We start from the raw sequence: 19,081 nt of genomic DNA, 5'->3' as shown, positions 1-19,081 counted from the left end.
TGTATAAAAACATCTTTATCCATTTATCTGTTGATGGACATCTGGGCTTTTTCCATGTTTTGGCTATTGTAGACAGTACTGCTATAAACATTGGGGTGCATGTGCCCCTTCAAATCACTATGTTTGTATCTTTTGGATAAATATCTAGTAGTACAATTGTTGAATGGTAGGGTAGTTCTATTTTTAAGTTTTTGAGGAAACTGTTTTCCAGAGTGGCCACACCAGTCTACATTCCTACCTACAGTGTAAGGGGTTCCCCTTTCTCCATATCCTCGCCAATACCTATTGTTTCCTGAGTTGTTAATTTTAGCCATTCTGACTGATGGTAGTTTTGACTTGTATTTCCCTGCCCAGTGATATTTACATTTTTAAAATGATAGACTCTGGGTGGTATGTGACCTATTCAGTGAAATGAACCTAGACTTACTTGCCCTAGTAAAGCCAACTATTCTTTGCCATAGATGAGGAAACTGAAGCTCAGAGAGGTTATATTCACTGACTAGATCATATAGTCGAACCCAGCCAGGAGTCCAAAACCTGAGCTCTCTCCCATCTACCACAGTTACCAAAGAACCTTGCTCTCACTTACTCACCCATTCAGCCCCATTGAATCAAAAGTGCACTGGCTTCACAACTGTCCTCCTGAAACAATAAAAAACAAAAGCATGTGGTGATTTTTAAATGTGTCCACAATTTTTTTTTTTTTTAACTAGGAAGCCAGTCTAATTCTCCCTCCCTTAAATGACTTAAAAGTTCTTCTGTTTCCCACACTGATGTTTTTATACCACTTGAATGCTATATTTATGCTCCCTTTTTGTGGCAGAATTTCTCCATGGGATTTCATTTGCATTTTTTAAAAACACCTTTTTGAAATATAATTTATATGCCATACAACTCATCTAAAGAACATTTCTGTTTTTAAAATAACTTTGGGGGATGCCTGGCCAGCTCAGGTGGAGTGTGCAACTCTTGATCTTGGCTTGTGAGTTCAAGCCTCATGTTAGATGTGGAGATTACTTAAAAATAAAATCTAAAAAAATAATAACTGGGGCACCTGGGTGGCTCAGTGGTTGAGCGTTTGCCTTTAGTTCGGGGTCCTGGGATCAACTCCTGCATCAGGCTCCCCAGAGGGAGCCTGCTTCTCCCTCTGCCTACGTCTCTGCCTCTCTGTGCCTCTCATGAATAGAATCTTAAAAAATAATAATAAAATAATTTTTGAACTTGGGAGATATCAAATTTAGCCCACAATTAGTACAACTGGCTTTTCTTGAATTTGTTCACCTGGTAAATACTTAGCAGTTTCCTCAGCTCATTCATTTCATCAACCTGACACAGATGGGCAGGGAGTAGGCCTTAAGGAACTGTCATACAGCTGAGAAAAGGATCTTAGGAGACTATTTTTCCTGCCTTTGGCCTCATCTCTAAATCTTGGTCATATAAATTTGGTAAGGACTTCATCATGTAGAAGTAAGCCAACTGTGATATTAAAAGGCTTAATCACAGAAGAAGGAAAAAATATATTTACATAAATATTCTTATAAGTAATATATAAGTTATATATAGTTTATCACTGCTGTTTTGGGTACCTACCTTCCTTTTTCCTATAACATATTAGTATGGCTTTTCAAACTTTATATGGTTCTGACAATAGTGCATGGTCCTTCTGGAAAGAACAGTTACAACTGAATTTCTTTCAATCTGGTCTACAAATAACTAAATAAATAAAAATTAATTAATTAATTCTGGTCTAAAGTATATTGTTCCTGGAAGGCATTCTTTGAAACCTATTGCATAAATTAGGGGTTATCTCTGTTTTCATCACCTTGATAAAGTTATCTTCATTACTTTTGTTTTTATTTTGTATTGTTGTTGTTGTTAATTCATTATTCTTTCAGTAGGGACCGTTAACGCGGAAGACTAATGGGTATAAACCTATAGTTGTAATGTCTTCTTTCCTGGAGAACTATTTACTTTGAACAAATGCTCAAATTTACCGTGAAGCTGGATAAAATCTGGTTTTACTCAAATTCTCATCCACTAGACTTTGAGCTGTGTGACTTGTTACTTCATGAAATTTATCACATTCAATTTTCTTGTCAAATTATCTATACTTTTCAAGAATTATTAAAATGCACCTAAGGATTTGACACCCATGATAATATTCAAAAGAAATGTACCAAAAAAAAAAATGTACCATCTCTTTTTTCCCCAAATATGTTTTGAGTGGCACTTTCAGAAAAGGCGGTCTCTTCAAGTGATTATTTTATTTTTAAAGATTTTATTTATTTATTCATGAGACACATAGAGAAAGAGGCAGAGACATAGGCAGAGGGAGAAGCAGGCTCCTCACAGGGAGCCTGTTACGGGACTTGATCCCCGGACCCCAGGATCACACCCTGAGCTGAAGGCAGATGCTCGACACCTAAGCCACCAGGTGTCCCTTCAAGTAATTACTTTAAGAAAGTAGTACTTATTTGGATTTTAAAATATTTTAAGTTTTTTTCAGTTAGCTTAATTTATCATGCTAATCTTTATTTATGTTACAGACATAAAACGTAACACCTTGGGCAGCCTGGGTGGCTCATCAGTTTGTGCCGCCTTTGGCCCAGGGCGTGATCCTGGAGACCTGGGATCGAGTCCTGCATTGGGCTCCCTGCATGGAGCCCGCTTCTCCCTCTGCCTCTCTCTCTCTCTATTGCTCATGAATAAATTAAAAAAAAATCTTAAAAAAAAAAAAAAAAGACACAAACACTGATGCAAATATTGCAATGCTGAGAAGGACCAGATATCAAATGTAGTTGAGTCATGATCACTTCAAAGCTGTAAGATGCTGAAGTGAATAATGGGCATTTCATCTAAAACAACCACATCTCAATCCCTGCTGACTTCTACCCTGAAATAATATGGACCCAATGCTGTCTGTACTAACTCTTCAGGAGTCATTAGTCACTGAAATTTCTTTCAATAAAATCTCCCCATCTTTAGGGGCTCCTCTGTGGGTCAATTAAGCATCTGACTTCAGCTCAGGTCATGATCTCAGTGTCCCAGGTCTGTGTGGAGCTCCCTCGTGGAGCCCCGGAGTCCAGGCTCCATGTCAGGCTCCCCACTCAGCGGGGAGTCTGCATGTCCCTCTCCTCAACCTGCCTCCTGCCTCCCCTACCCAGTCCTGCTCTCTTTCAAGTAAATAAAAAAAATCTTAAAAATATCTCCCATTTTTATACATTAGCAATTAATTTTTTAAAACTTTAAATAAAAATAAAATAAAATAAAAAAATAAAACTTTAAATAATGTCTGAAATCCCACTTGCAACCTCTGGTCTAAAGATGTTCAAGTGAAATACAGCTTTTTAAAGTCCTTAGCATAAACAATCTATGTTGCCAAAAACAAGGATGGGAACTCACAGAACAACAAAAAGTACCCTGTTTAAAATAAAAAGTACCTATTCACTCCAGCAATAAAAACAACTCTTATGGAAAGTGGAAGTCTGAAATAATAATGCTTTCTACCAAGAAGTTCAGAATATCATGGCTAGTACTGTTAACTAGATAAATTTAATTTGTTTCTTTTTTTTTTTTTTTTTTTTATTTATGATAGTCACACAGAGAGAGAGAGAGAGGCAGAGACATAGGCAGAGGGAGAAGCAGGCTCCATGCACCGGGAGCCTGATGTGGGATTCGATCCCGGGTCTCCAGGATCGCGCCCTGGGCCAAAGGCAAGCGCCAAACCACTGCGCCACCCAGGGATCCCTATTCATTTGTTTCTTATTCAAGGGAATATTCCCATTTCTCATTTCAAATCCAAATGAGAGTAACTTAATGTATTATCCTAGGAAAATGAGCAGCATTTAAAATGAAAGATTATTCCACATTAGATAATGCAAGCATTTATATAACAGATGGGTTTATAAAGGAAAAAAGCCTATGATATATAAAATTACAAGGCCACAAGCTGAGAATGTAGCTGCTTCTGACACTGAGCTAGGTTATGGGCACAGACAATGCAAATTTCATTTAAAAGCATCTGGTCAAAAACTTAATACTAATATTGGTAAAGTTTTCTTTTTTTTTTTAAGATTTTATTTATTTATTTATGAGAGAGAGAGAGAGAGAGAGAGAGGCAGAGACACAGGCAGAGGGAGAAACAGGCTCCATGCAGGGAGCCCGACATGGGACTTGATCCTGGGTCTCCAGGATCATGCCCTGGGCTGAAGGCGGCGCTAAATCGCTGAGCCACACGGGCTGCCCGGTAAAGTTTTCTTATTAGGAAGTGATCATATCATTAAACTTCCCTTGAGCAAGCAAAGCAGCCAACAGAGAGGAAGGAGGGGACTAGAGTTGTAATGGTTATATACATAAAGTCTGAATTCTCTTCCTGTATTTCCCACTAACTTACTGATAAGCTACACAAGGCAGTACCAAATCTCACAAGAGGGCTTGCTAGGCTCTAATTAGATCTTATGTAACATGTCATTGTATTTGTATTCCTTTTTCTCAACTCAATTACCCTGAGAAGTAACTATCTTCCACTTTCTGAAATCCTTATTCTAGAACATATTTTTCTTCTCTCATGGAACATAAAGGATTATAACAGGAAGGTTTCCATATTCAGCTTTCTCTTTCTTAGTTTTATGCGTGAACTCGGTACATCTGATTCTTTCTCCCAGAGGTGCTGAGCTAAGCCTTTTTCATCTCAGATACATACTATATATACTCTTACTTGATACTTGCAAACCAATATTTATTTCGTGTTTTTATTTTTTAAAAATTGTTGTCAATTGTAATGGTACAATGGCTACAGTCCTTTTTTTTTTAAGATTTTATTTTTATTTGAGAGAGAAATAGCAAAAGAGAGCATGAGTTGTGGGGAGAAGCAAAGGGAGAAGGACAAGCAGGCTACCTGCTGATCATGGAACCCAACATGCAGCTCGATCTTGGGACCCTGGGATCATAACCGGGGCCAAAGGCAGACACTTAACTGACTGAGCCACCCAGGTGCCCTGCAAAGTAAGGTTTAAAATTCACTCTAAAATATGATAGGAATATAAAAAGCATTTCACATTATTTTCACATTATTTCACTATAATCTTCCACTTGCTTTTGTCATGAATGAGTCTTCATTTTTCACTGTTATCTATTGGTAACGTGAAGGGCTGCTGTTAAAAATCTGACAGCATAGGGGCGCTTGGGTGGCTTGGCGGTTGATCAGGCTGCCTTCGGCTCGGGGTCTGATCCTGGAGACCTGGGATCAAGTCCCACATCAGGCTCCCTGCATGGAGCCTGCTTCTCCCTCTGCCTGTGTCTGCCTCTCTCTCTCTCTCTCTCTGTCTCTCATGAATAAATAAATAAATCTTTAAAAAAAAAATCTGACAGCATTATAAATACAAACACTGCTCTTTTTTATCTAACTTTTGTCCAGTTTCAAATAACTATTTGTTAATCATTGGCTAAACATATAGGCAACTTCACTCATCTGATTAGAATGTTTATTTATTTTTTTTTGATTAGAATGTTTAAAGTTTTATTTATCCCCCTTTCCTTCAAAAGGCCATTATCTGCTTATTCTCTCATTTCGTAGCTTACTTGGTAATGCAAAGGGAGTAATTTCTTTCTATATTTTTTAAGGTTTTATTTATTTATTTATTTTTTGAGAGAGAAAGAGCACTAGAGAAACAGCATGAGTGAGGGGTGGGGGGTGGAGAAGCAGACTCCCCACTGAGCAGGAGCCCCAATGCTGCTGCGAGGCTCCTTCCTAGGACCCTAGGATCATGACCTGAGCCAAAGGCAGATGCTTAACCAAATGAGCCACCCAGGTGTCCCCTTTTTATATTCTTAATACAAAGAATCTTTCTCAGATTTTTATTAATCTCTGCATACACTTTATAGGACATAATGAAAAACCTGACACAGTTCACATCTCTCACACTACAGAACAGGAACAACCATAATATCTAAAACTTATTGGGGGCAGCCCTGGTGGCCAGTGGTTTAGCGCCCCCTTCAGCCTCGGGTGTGATCCTGGGGACCAGGGATCGAGTCCTGTGTCGGGCTTCCTGGGTAGAGCCTGCTTCCCCCTCTGCCTCTGCCTCTCTCTCGCGCGCTCTCTCTCTCTCTCTCTCTCTCTCTCTCTCTGCCTGTCACGAATAAATAAAATCTTAAAAATAAATAAATAAATAAAAAATAAAACTTATTGGGCCCTTATGTGCCAGTGCTTTTTAAGAGATTTAAATATATTAATTCATTAAATCCTTCTAGAACCCAATCAGACGGTAATATTTTTACTATCATCCTCATTTTACAGATGAGGAAACCAAGTAAAGTACCAAGATTCATAAAACTAGGAAGCAATGGAGCCTGCATACTTGGCAGCCTGACTCAGAAGTCCTTTATAAACACTATACTGATTATACAAACTTATAGGAAGAGAGGTATATGGTTGTCCTAAAACAGCATACTCTTGTAGCTTGAGATTAAAATGAACCCCAACCGACTTCTTCAGTGGTTAAGATTCATCACTGCACAAAAATACACAGATTATCACAAGAAAGTGTAGAATTTTAGGGAATAAGAATACTACATTCCAAGTTTTCTCAAGAATATGCTGAACATATAAGGTAAAATGTATTATTTATTATACAGTCCAATGTTCTAGAATGTGTTAGGTAGGGTACATTTTGAACACATAAAAGTATCTTAACCATAGGAACTTAAAAATTTAGTACAGAACTCTTGGTCCTTTCAATTTTTGTGATATCTGGAACAGTGGACACTTTTCCCTGTAATCGTCCTCTACAGCTAAGCTGTAATAAAATAAAAGTATTTATTTTAAGGAGAATAGAACAACATGAATTCAAGTGGTCTTCAATGATATTTTAACTTCATTGGGATATGGTTATAGTTACATTATACCACTCAGAGGCAGGATAATAAGCTTCTATTTGAATCCTATAAATATATATGATCAGCTTTTAAACTTCATATTTCATTATTTTCAGTAAAGGTAAGTGAATTCCATTAATTAGCAGAGGTCAAAGTGAGGAGTTAAGGTTAGGAGACAATTCACTTTTTTTTTTTTTTAAGATTTTATTCATTCATGAGAGACACACAGAGAGAGAGAGAGGCAGAGACACAGGCAGAGGGAGAAGCAGGCTCCATGCAAGGAGCCCGACATGGGACTCGATCTGGGGTCCCCAGGATCACGCTCTGGGCTGAAGGCAGGAGTACTAAACCGCTGAGCCACCCGGGCTGCCCGACATTTTGGGTTTTAACTCAAACTGCCAGGGCAACTGCCTTTTCTAGCTCATACATATTGTCATTCATCTGCTAGCTCACTTTGTTGGTGTGTTTGTCACCTATTCCTGCAGTGACTCCGTCTTCCCTTGAATCCACCTTCAGCTTTTCCTACTCCTGGACGAAGTGCATGCTTAGCTCCTGGAGTTAAGAAGGCCCAAGTTCTTCTGCAGTTTTTCTTACATCAGCAAGCTTGAAATTAGTGGCAACTGATAGCACCTCAGTCTGTCTTAGTTGGTTCTAGCTTGTACTCATGGCTTCCAATTTTCCACTTTCTCTTATCAACTACCTGCCTATGAACTGCAACTCTAACAAGAGTCAAAACCTTACTGACTGTAACCAGTTCCCACAATTGCATAGTCAAATCCATTAACAATATACATATATACCCTAGTGATCCTGCTTTCAGATTGAACTTGATAACAATGAATCAAGGAAGAACCACTTTTTTTTTTAAGATTTTATTTAAAATCTGGCCTAGTTCCTATTTTATCCTTATTAAATCCATTGCAAGTAGTTCATTTCTCATTTCACTATCTTTATTCCTGTACCCTTTTGTTCTAACCAAGACATGAAATAGCAGAAAGACAAAAGGAAACTTTCCAAATTCAGGTGAATTTGGAGTGTATTTTGCCAGTATATTTCTGAATATACAATACAGAATTTTAACACTGTGCTACACATAGTATTGGATAAATTCACATAACCATTTCTTCCTATACAACACAATTAAAATACGAATGCCAAGAGCCCATTTATTAACAAGTATTAATTGACTGCTTTCTATTACCAGGTACTAAGATAGACACTGAATAAACACAAAACATAACTTTTAATGGCTTTAAGAAATATGACAAGGGCTCTTACAGATGTGCAAAAGGCAGTATAGTATAAGGAAGCAAAGACAAGGAATATCTAACAATTTACTGGTTAAAAATACTTCCAAGAGTGAGATTTAAATCAGGGGCAGGGGGATCCCTGGGTGGCGCAGCGGTTTGGCGCCTGCCTTTGGCCCAGGGCGCGATCCTGGAGACACGGGATCGAATCCCACATCGGGCTCCCGGTGCATGGAGCCTGCTTCTCCCTCTGCCTGTGTCTCTGCCTCTCTCTCTCTCTGTGACTATCATAAATAAATTTAAAAAATTAAAAAAAAAAAAATAAATAAATCAGGGGCAGGGGGAGAGGGAGACTAAGGGTTCCTGATAAAAGTATAAGAAGGGAGAGAAAAGGCATTGCGGGGGGGGGGGGAGGGAATACACACACACACATACACACACACACACACACGGAAATGGAGCCAAAAAAAAAAAAAAATGCAGTCTCTAATACAGCTGTTCTCAAAGCATGATCCCTGGGTCAGGAGCATGAACATCACCTGGGAATTTGTTAAAAATAGAAATTCTAGGGTCCTAGCCCAGATCCATTAAATCAGAAACTCTGGAGGTGGGGCCCAGCAATCTGTGCTTTAACAAATCCTCCAGATGACTGATATACACTAAAGTTTCAGAACCACTCATCTAGTCTGATCAGAGAATGTAATTATGTTATTAAGATTAAAGCAAAGAAAGCTCGCAACCGTTAGAGACCACACTACATTAGGCATTGTATGCTAACGTTAAGTCCTGAGAAGCCACTGACAGATCCCAATCACTGAGGCTCTTTTCTTCTTATCACTGCCTGAAACAACTAGAAAATATACATTATTTTCAAGCTCTCATGGGATATTTATGAAATATGACTATGCGCTAAGCCCAAGAGCCACCAAGATTTACCCACAAAATTTGATGTTGCATTTTCATTATTACTGAATTTTTAGTATTCCACAATTTCCATAACTTCTGCAACTTCAGTTATTTAGAAGTGTATTTATAAATTTTCAAGCATTTTTAAAAGTTACTTTTAAAAACCGAGTCCTAATTTAGCCTGCATTGTCATCAGAGAAAGTGGTCTGAATGACACATACTATTTGAAATTTGTTGAGATTTTCAGGGGGCACTTTTTAAGGTTAAGTAATTGTTGCATTATCTGAAAATTTTAATTCCAAGTACTATATATGCACACAGTAGCAATTCTAAGACTCTTTAAAATTTGAATACAATGAAAAAAAAAATTGAATACAATGTTCTATGTTCACCTAGTAGTTCAAGCTTGTTTACTGCATCATTCAAGTCTTCTATCTCCTTACTAAATTTTTTGTTTTCTGTGGTAAAAACTATTATGATGATAAATTTGTATATTTATCCTTGTAATCATCATTTTTGGTTTATTTATTTTTAACCTGTGTTACATAGTATAAAGTTATAATCCCAGTAACTTCTGGTAAACACAGCCTTTATACAGTATGGCAGAGACTGCTGGCCACTTCTATCAATACTGAATCTCTCTTCTTTCCTCAGTAAGTCCAAATTTATTCTAGGTAGCAATATGCTCACCTAAAATACATTTCATAACAGTCTTATAGTGAAGGGCTAAGTGCAACTTCCATGAACTACATTAAGAGATGGCCTAATAGCTTGCATGGGCTCCACACCCATCCCCCATCCTTTCTTCTACGTGGAATCTGCAAGGGTTGGTGCCGGAAGCAGCCATCTTGGACCACAAGGTTAACCACAGGCTAAGAGATGGTGGTACAGAAAACACTTAGAGAAGTATTCTGAGACCTTAATGATAAAATGAAACCTTGATGATCAGCCCTAGAAATGTCAACTTCTAGACTATTTTATGAGGGGGAAAAATAAATACCTGCCTTCTTTAAGCCACTCATCTGTGTCTACCTAGCAGCAAAAACAAATTCTCATCTTATTTTTTTTTTAATTTATTTATTTATGATAGTCACAGAGAGAGAGAGAGAGGGGCAGAGACACAGGCAGAGAGAGAAGCAGGCTCCATGCACCGGGAGCCTGATGTGGGATTCGATCCCGCGTCTCCAGGATCGCGCCCTAGGCCAAAGGCAGGCGCTAAACCGCTGCGCCACCCAGGGGTCCCCCAAATTCTCATCTTAAAGACTGATTCTGTTTAGCAGTGCTCCCTTGCCTGAAGTAATTATATTAATATAATTCAATTTCTTTTGGCTATTACTTTGCCAGGTATAAAATTTACAATCCTTTTACCTTCCAATTGCCCCTGTCCCAATATTTTAATCTCTTAAAAACTACATGCTGGTTTTGGCTTCTACATATAGTAGTCTGACCTTTGTCATACACCTTTGTCTTTTACCTAGAGCATCTGATCTATTTGGCCTTGTTTCTACCATATTATTTCTACCATATTTTTGTCCTACCCTTTTGTTTCTTTCTCCTTTTTCCCCCCCACATTATTTGAGGTTCCCCTCTCCCACTCCATTTGCTTTCTAGTTCAACTTTTATTTTTTCAAGGACTGCTCTGGTAATTTTTAAATGCACATATAATTTAAAGTTATAGGCCTCTTATCCTCTCATCTGTCTACATGTAGAATGCTGATTATATACTATGTTAGTTTTTTTACTGCTGCTATAACAAATTACGACAAACTTAGTGGCTTGGAACAACACTTTTGGAGGTCAGAAGTCCAAACTGGGTCTCACTAGGGTAAACTCTAGGTAGGTGTTGACAGGGCTGCATTCCTTGTGGGGGTTCTAAGGAAGAATCTGTTGTCATTTTCAACCTCTAGACACCACCTGTATTCCTTGGCTCATAGCTCCTTCTTCCACTTTCAAAGCAAAGGACATACATAGCATCTTCAAATCTCTCTCTGGCTCTCCTGCCTACTATTTTTCCTTATAAGGACTCTTGTGATTACAATGGACTCATTGCATAATCCAGGATAATCTCCCTGTCTCAAAATCCTTAGTTTAATCACATCTGCAGAGTCTCTTCTGCCATGGAAAGTAACATATTCACAGGTTCTAGGAATTAGGATCAGGATCGTTGGGTGGCTGTTACTCTGCTTGCCACAAATGTACATGGAGTTTTTCTGTCCCTCTTATCTTAATTATTGATATTTTCTTTTTTCCTCCCTGCATAACATTCCTAATTGTTTCTTCATTTCTGTCTTCTACCTCACTAATTTCCTTTTCAATCCAATAAGCTATTAAGCCTACCTTTGAATTTAGCATTTTAATTACTATATATATTTTCATTTCTGGGTTCTAATTATTTTAGACAATCCTTTGTTCCTGAGTCATAATTTCAATTCTCCCATTTGTTTCTTCAGATACTTTAAGCATATTTATTTTTAAATTAAGTGTCTAGTAATGACAATACTCGAAGTCTCTGTGGGTCTGATTTAGGTATTTTGTTTTGCTCACAGTGACCTATTTCTTCATGTGCTTTGTGTAAGGGAGCTTCTACTCTCTAGAATATTATCTTTGGTAATTCTTGAAAGCTTTGAGAAGATATTCCTTCAGAAAGAATTTGGAATCATTTCTCTCTTTGCCTGGGCACAAAACCAACCTATAACCACTCAAAACAAGTCTCAGCTTTGAGATTTTTTGACGTTACACAGGTAGTGGGGTTCCAAACCTCTATGAGGGCATGTTTCTAATTATAAACACTCGAGGGAAACTTTTTTCTCCCTCTATTTACAGCCAAAACTAAGAAGGATAAGTTTTCTGACTGTCCCTCTTTGCTAGGCTGATTTTATTCTGCTTCTCCCTTTCCACATGGAGATGGATTTTTGTGGATTCCCATTTTTAGAAGGTGGATCTCTGGCCTAACTTACTATAATGCATGGCTTCTATGATTTGTCTCCTGAGTCTCATGTGTACCTCTTAAAAACTGAAAATATAAGTCATCTGGAACTAGTAGATGCCTTCAGGACAGCAGTCATCAGATGCTTCTGAATTTAGGCTTTTTATTTTTTGTTTTGCTTTTAAATCTTTTTTGCTAGACCAGCCATGACTTTTTAAAGTGAGTTGTTGTTTTTCTAAAATCCATCATTTTTAAGTGTTTAATAGTAGGAAGATTTTTTTTTTCTTTGAAAGATAGTATTCCTTGAGTGGGGGGAATATAGTCTCCCTTATCACTGGAAATAAAGTATAGGTAACATCCACTCTAAACTGATAACAAATGTAAGACTATTTACACCAGTGGTTCTGAAATTACACCTTCCTTTTATATTTCATATCCTTATTCTTCTTCACCCCTTCAAAGTTCCTTCCTAAGTAAGGGGTGTCCTTTATTAGATAACTGTAGAAAAGTATTACCTTCCAGTCTTTTTTTTTTTTTTTTTTAAAGATTTTATGTAGGGCAGCCCCGGTGGCTGAGTGGTTTAGTGCCGTCTTCAGTCTAGGGCATGATCCTGGAGACCCAGGATCGAGTCCCGTGTTAGGCTTCCTGCATGGAGCCTGCCCACCCTCTCTCTGTGTGTCTCTCATGAGTGAATGAAATCTTTAAGTAAATACATAAAATTTATTTTATGTATAAACACATTTAAAAATTATTGTATTTTACTGTATTTTATATATTTTATTTTATCTTTATTTTATGTATTTATCTGAGAGAAAGAAAGGGAGAGAGTGAGCATGGGGGGAGGAGCAGAAGGAAAAGCAAGTAGACTCCCTACTGAACAGGGAGCCTGATGCAGGGCTTGATCCTAGGACCCTGGGATCATGACCTGAGCTGAAGGCAGCTGCTTAACTGCCTCAGCCATCCAGGTGCCCCTACCTTCCGGTCTTTACAATCCATTTCTTTTTTTCCTATTTTTTAAAAGATTTATTTATTTGAGAGAGAGAAAAAAAAAAAAAAAAACATGTGCACCCATGCATGAATGAACAGGGGAAGGGACAGAGGGAGAGAATATCCAAGCAGACTCCCACTGAGTGGGGAGCCCAAAGTGGGGCTCAATCTCAAGAGCCATGAGATCAGTACTTGTGCCAAATCCACAAATCAGATGCTTAACTAATTAAGTCACCCAAGCTTTCCCTACCATCCAATTCTAAGACCCCTAAAACTTCCACACTATCTCTAATTTTTATTTTTATTTATTTTTTATTTTTTTATTTTTTATCTCTGATTTTTAAAACATGGCTTTATAGGAGCTCCAAACTGGCTCATTCAGAAAAGTATGTGACTCTTGATCTCAGGTTTGTGAGTTTGAGTCCCACACTGGGCAGATAAATTATTTAAATAAATAAAACTTTATAAAAAAATTATTTTTTTTAAGATTTATTTATTATTTATTTATGATAGACATAGAGAGAGAGAGGCAGAGACACAGACGGGAGAAGCAGGCTCCATGCAGGGAGCCCGATGTGGGACTCAATCCCAGGACTCCAGGATCACATCCTGGGCCAAAGGCAGGCGCTAAACCGCTGAGCCACCCAGGGATCCTCTAAAAAAATTTTTAAATATAGCTTTATAGATTATACAGGGCAGCCTGAGTGGCTCAGCGGTTTAGCACCACCTTCAGTCCAGGGTGTGATCCTGGAGATCCAGGATCGAGTCCCACGTCCAGCTCCCTGCATGGAGCCTGTTTCCCCCTCTGCCTGTGTTTCTGCCCCTCTCTCTCTCTGTCTCTCATGAATAAATAAATAAAAATCTTAAGAAAAAATTTGGTTATATTACCAAAGAATACAATTAAGTACAGCATACTTACAAACACAAGAATAGAAAATAAAAATGATTTCTGTGTTAAAATCATAAAGTTCTGGGATGCCTGGGTGGCTCAGCAGTTTAGCGCCTGCCTTAGGCCCAAGGCATGATCCTGGAGTCCCAAGATTGAGTCCCACATTGGGCAACCTGCATGGAGACTGCTTCTCCCTCTGCCTGTGTCTCTGCCTCTCTCTCTGTGTCTCTCATGAATAAATAAGTAAAATCTTTAAAAAAAAAAAAAAAAAATCAAAGTTCTCAATGTCTTTTCATTTTTTAATTTTTTTTCATTGCATTACTTATGCAATAAAGTGAATACCACCACCATTTTAAACTAATTAGCTCCCCTTTTCTACACTTGGTTGAAAAATTATTCATATAAATATGCTATGTAACTAAACCCTATCAGCCATTCTGTCACGTAATTGTTTCAGGATGTTGGTAAATTTCTGTAGGCAGCCAAACTTAAGCAAGAGTTACCATAGTCTGTCAAGCAGCACTTTTTTTTTTTCTTTTCAAAGCTATAGAATGACATCTCACTTTGTGGCTGTCAGATCATCCAGAAGTGTACTTTATGGTCAAAGCCAACACAGCCCCAATATTATAAGCCACCAATGAAGGGAACCAAGCTGAAATCACTAAGTGGTAAATGACTATTTCAGTGCATCTTCTCTGTAAAGAAGAAGTTAGATGGCTTCACAACTCAAAGGTGAGGAAAACACAGACTCACAAAAGGGTCCAATGGTAAACAATGCACAGACTCTAGGCAAACAGTAATCTTTGACAATGCCTCAATTTCTTTATTGCTAAAATAAAAATGACCACCACAGAAAAAAAAACAACAAAACTGATCAGAGATGAAGGAACCTGGCAGGCACATGGTGGAACAGGCTTGAGTTCAAGCCTCACGTTGGGTGTAGAGCTTAGTCAAAAATAATTTTTTAAATAATAAAATAAAAAACTGATCACAGATGTGGGACAACCCACAAAGAGGGCTCTTTTCCTTTCATCCCTATTCTTCCTGTAAACACCTTCAAAGAAGTAGGAGGTAAGTAGTTAAGGTAAGAAAAATTAGTAGACAAAAGACAACCATAACTTCTCCTCATATCCACATAGAGGGCCAAGAAGTTTGTCCTGTTCTTCTTGTGCCTCCATACCAAACAACAAAATCCTGAAAAGAACTTGAATTTGTTTTGGCTTGTTTGACAGTTTATAGCTATTGTAGTAGATCCGGAAATTTCTCCTTTTCTTCCCATGACTCCATACTGAATTCACAAGAATCCACTCTTCTGAGAGGGTCTATCTGCAGTAGTAACGGTCTCTGACTGGGAAAACCCTCAATTGAAAGAAAACCCAGTGAAAATACTAAAAAGATGACGTTTGAGAGAAGCAGAGGAGGAAATGCCTCCCAATCAACTCAAAAGAGAAAAAGTGCTGCTGTGGTTTCAGTACCATTACACTAAAGAGACCTTAAAATGGGTTTCACTTTGAAATATTAAAAGCAAAGAGCATGAAGGGTGTTTCTTTAGACCCAAGAAAGAAAGGCAAAATGGGGAGGGAAAAAAAAAAAAAAGGGAAGAACAATCGGTAGGCTCACTACAAAGCAGCAAAGAAACAACAACAAAAAACCCACCTAAAAATCCATATTTTAGCATTGTCTTGTAAAGCATTAATTAAAACCAACTCTTCTCTAGTAGCTTGCTCAGAAGTCAGATATATCCACGCCCACAGGATTCCCATGAGTTGGGCCAAATTCAATTATCAAGACAGTGTAGTAAAACACATAATTTTGTACATTTGGCTGCATAAAAGTCCACCTCTAAAACAATACTTTATAATTTTAGAACATAAAAAAATGCCGTTACTCCAAAGCTAATGGAGTTTCACTTGCCCCTTCTCCTTTTACCACCTGTGAATAATCATAAATCGTTTTAATCAGTTACATAAAATTCTAAAGGATAATATATGATATTTATAAAATTTGTAGGGTAGAGTGGCTCAGTGGTTGAGTGTCTGACTTTAGCTCAGGGCGTAATCCCGGGATCCTGGGATCAAGTCCTGTATCGGGCCCTGCCGGGAGCCTGCTTCTCCCTCTGCCTGTGTCTCTGCCTCTCTCTGTGTCTCTCATGAATAAATAAATAAAATCTTTTTTTAAAAAATCTGTAGGGTAAATGTGACATTAAAACAAAAAATGAAAAATTTCCTTTTAATGAATATTCCAAGATTAAATTAACATACTTTCAGATTGTTTCCTCTTCCCACCTATTATTCATACCTACCCTAATCTTTCTAACTGTCCTGTAATCAGATCTTGTCCCACCTTCTAATCTATTCATGCCTCTACCAACCACAATTCTGTCTAACCAAGTACTTCTAAAATATATATTTATATATGTCAAACTGTGTGCATAGATGTAAATATCTTTAAGTATAATAATCCCTCATTAGGCTACTCATTAGGAAATGATGTCTTCAATCGACGAATTTGCTAGAAAACTGAAGTTTAAAAAAAAAACTGAAGTTTATCCTTTTAAATCTTAAAACTAAGTTTAGACATATATACTTTACAATTAAATAGAAGCCACTGCAAAAATAACTTAACCAATGGTCCTAGCCAATTGAAAAAGAAGTAAGATATAAATATTGGAAAGGAAGGGGAAAAAGGGGAAGAGAATAATTTTAGAGCATATTCTCACACATGGACTCTTAGGCAACCAAACACATGACATTATGTGAATTTAATCTTTCTATGACTAAGAACCACCATTGTATTCTTCTGTGAATATTATGTCATCCAGCACTAATGAAGTGTGTAAGGCCAAATGCTGTTACTATATAAAATGGCCCCAGATACACTAAGCTAAATTTTAAGACTATATATTTTTCTTTTTGTATCAAAAGTCACTTCCTCCAGTTGGTGTGTTCAGCTCTAGTAGCACCTTTAATTTGCTATGAGCTATAACCAAATCTATTAGTAACGTTAGGTGACTTAGTAAAGTTAGGCAAGTATGCTCCTAGAAGCTTCAAAAGTATACTCTGAAGAAAAACACTTCAGTTTTAGGACTCAGTCTTTTAAAATACAGACTTCCTAGTCTCTACTCAAGTTCTCAGTTGTGCATATATGATATTCCTAGGAAAATAAAACTATAAGAGTTTCTATGGCTATAAAACTGTGATTGGATATGGGCACCTGCCTAGCTCAGTCAGTGGAGCATCTGACTCTTGATCTTGGAGTCCAGAGTTGGAGCCCCCACATTAGGTGTAGAGATTCATTGTAAAACATTTAACTCCCCGCCAAAAAAATAAATAAAAATTTAAAATTTAAAATAGGGGCACTTGGGTGGCTCAGTCAGTTAAGTGGCTGCCTTTAGCTCAGGTCATGATTCCCAGAGTTCTGGGATTGAGCCCTGTACTGGACTCCTTGCTCAGCAGGGACTCTGCTTCTTCCTCTCATGCCTTTGCTAAAAGGACTATGCCATCTCTCTGGAAGACCATCTGCTAAAATGTTCACTTACTGAATCGTGAGGAATAAATAATAATGTTCATCTATTAAGCCCTAAGGAAATGTGTCCTAGAGAAATAATAAAAATGTTTAATTCAGGATTCACAGCAGCAAATATCTGAAATAACCTCAAAAAACAATAAAGGTGTAGTTAAATAATTTATGTGTTCTATAGCCAATAAGTAACTATGATGATATGGAGTAATTTTTTTCAATAAGAGAAAAAAGAACAGCAACCTATATAATTCAAATTTTATTTTAAACATGTATTTTATGCATATCTCATATAATCGAACAAATTGGAAAGATAATTGCATTGCTAATAATGATTACTATCTAGGAGGTATTACATGTGGCTTTATTTTGTTCTTTATAATTTTCCTATATTGTTCCAATTTTCTTTACAGAGCTCACATGAAATAATCACAGAAATTATTTTTTAAGATTTTACTTATTTTAGGGGCACATCTGTGGCTCAGTTGGTTGGGCATCTGCTTTCGGCTCAGGTCATGATCCCAGGGTCTTAGAATCAAGCCCACATTGGGTTCCCTGCTTTGAATGGAGCCTGCTTCTCCTTTTCCCTCTGCCTGCCGCTCCCTGCTTCTCTCTCTGTCAAATAAATAAATAAAATCTTAAAAAAAAAAAAAAAAGGTTTTATTTATTTTAGAGAGAAAGCGTGTGCAAGCAGGAAGGAACATAAGGGGAAGGACAAGCAAACTCTATCCTGACCGCAGAGCCCAATGCAGGGCTCAATCCCTGAGATCATGACTTGAGCCAAAATCAAGAGTCAGACGCTTAACTAAGCCACCCACATATCCCTCACATAAATTATTTTAAAACAGAAATCAAACCAAACGCCTTGTCCATAGTCTCAAAATAGTGACAAAATACTGAAATAATGCTAAGAAAAAAATTTTAAGTAGGAAAATAATAAACAATACAGTGTATTCTGTAACAAGAGAATTGAAAATATATATACATTAGCACAAAGAAAAAGAATTTGAAAGAATACACACCAAACTGTCAGATTTCTAAATGCAGATAAAATTATACTTTAGAAAGTACACTTTGTAAAAAGAAAATGTTTTGGAAATTTTTATAATGAATGTTTTACCTCCATAACAACTTATAATAACAGAAAAGTCTTACTAATACTGTTTAAATTTAAAAAATGACATTTGCAAAACAAACACATTACCCAAGAGAATAATGAAACTGTCACCACAAAAACAAGTAGTTACTAATTAGAAGTATACATTATGTCAAAGTTAATACTTTATCTGTTATACTTTATTATGATATTGCAATTAAATTACATTGGACGCAGAATGTTATAAAATTATATGTATGCTAAAGTTATATGTACTAAGGTCCTCCAAAAACTAGTCTGGGCAGCCCGGGTGGCTCAGCAGTTTAGCACTGCCTTCGGCCCAGGGCACGATCCTGGAGACTTGGGATCGAGTCCCATGTCAGGGTCTCTGTATGGAGCTTGCTTTGCCCTCTTGCCTGCCTCTGCTTCTCTCTCTTTCTCTGTGTCTCTCAGGAATAAATAAATAAAATCTTAAAAAAACAAACAAAAAAACCACTAGTCTAAGTTGTAAAGTGACCTGCTTCCCGTAGAGGTATTTGATTATTTAAAAACCGAAACTTTTGTGCACAGCATATACTTCTTTATTGGGCACACCAGAGACTATTCTCAAGTCAGAGATCTGAACTCTCTGGTCA

The 19,081-nt window shown here is 37.4% G+C and overlaps 1 protein-coding gene across 1 annotated transcript in view; it reads right to left on the bottom strand.

Moving 5' to 3' along the window:
* Positions 1–19,081, bottom strand: part of CSNK1G1 (casein kinase 1 gamma 1) — a 177,186-nt gene that overhangs the window by 133,484 nt on the left and 24,621 nt on the right. Inside the window, exon 2 of the mRNA XM_041731455.1 lies at positions 594–642. The gene's annotated coding sequence lies outside the window, so the exon portion shown is untranslated. The remainder of the gene's footprint in view (positions 1–593; positions 643–19,081) is intronic.

The sequence above is a fragment of the Vulpes lagopus genome, chromosome 2 (assembly GCF_018345385.1).
Source record: "Vulpes lagopus strain Blue_001 chromosome 2, ASM1834538v1, whole genome shotgun sequence".
In the NCBI taxonomy this organism is placed as follows: domain Eukaryota; kingdom Metazoa; phylum Chordata; class Mammalia; order Carnivora; family Canidae; genus Vulpes; species Vulpes lagopus.
Note: the sequence above shows the minus strand (reverse complement) of the source record. Positions and strands in the feature narration are given on the sequence as shown.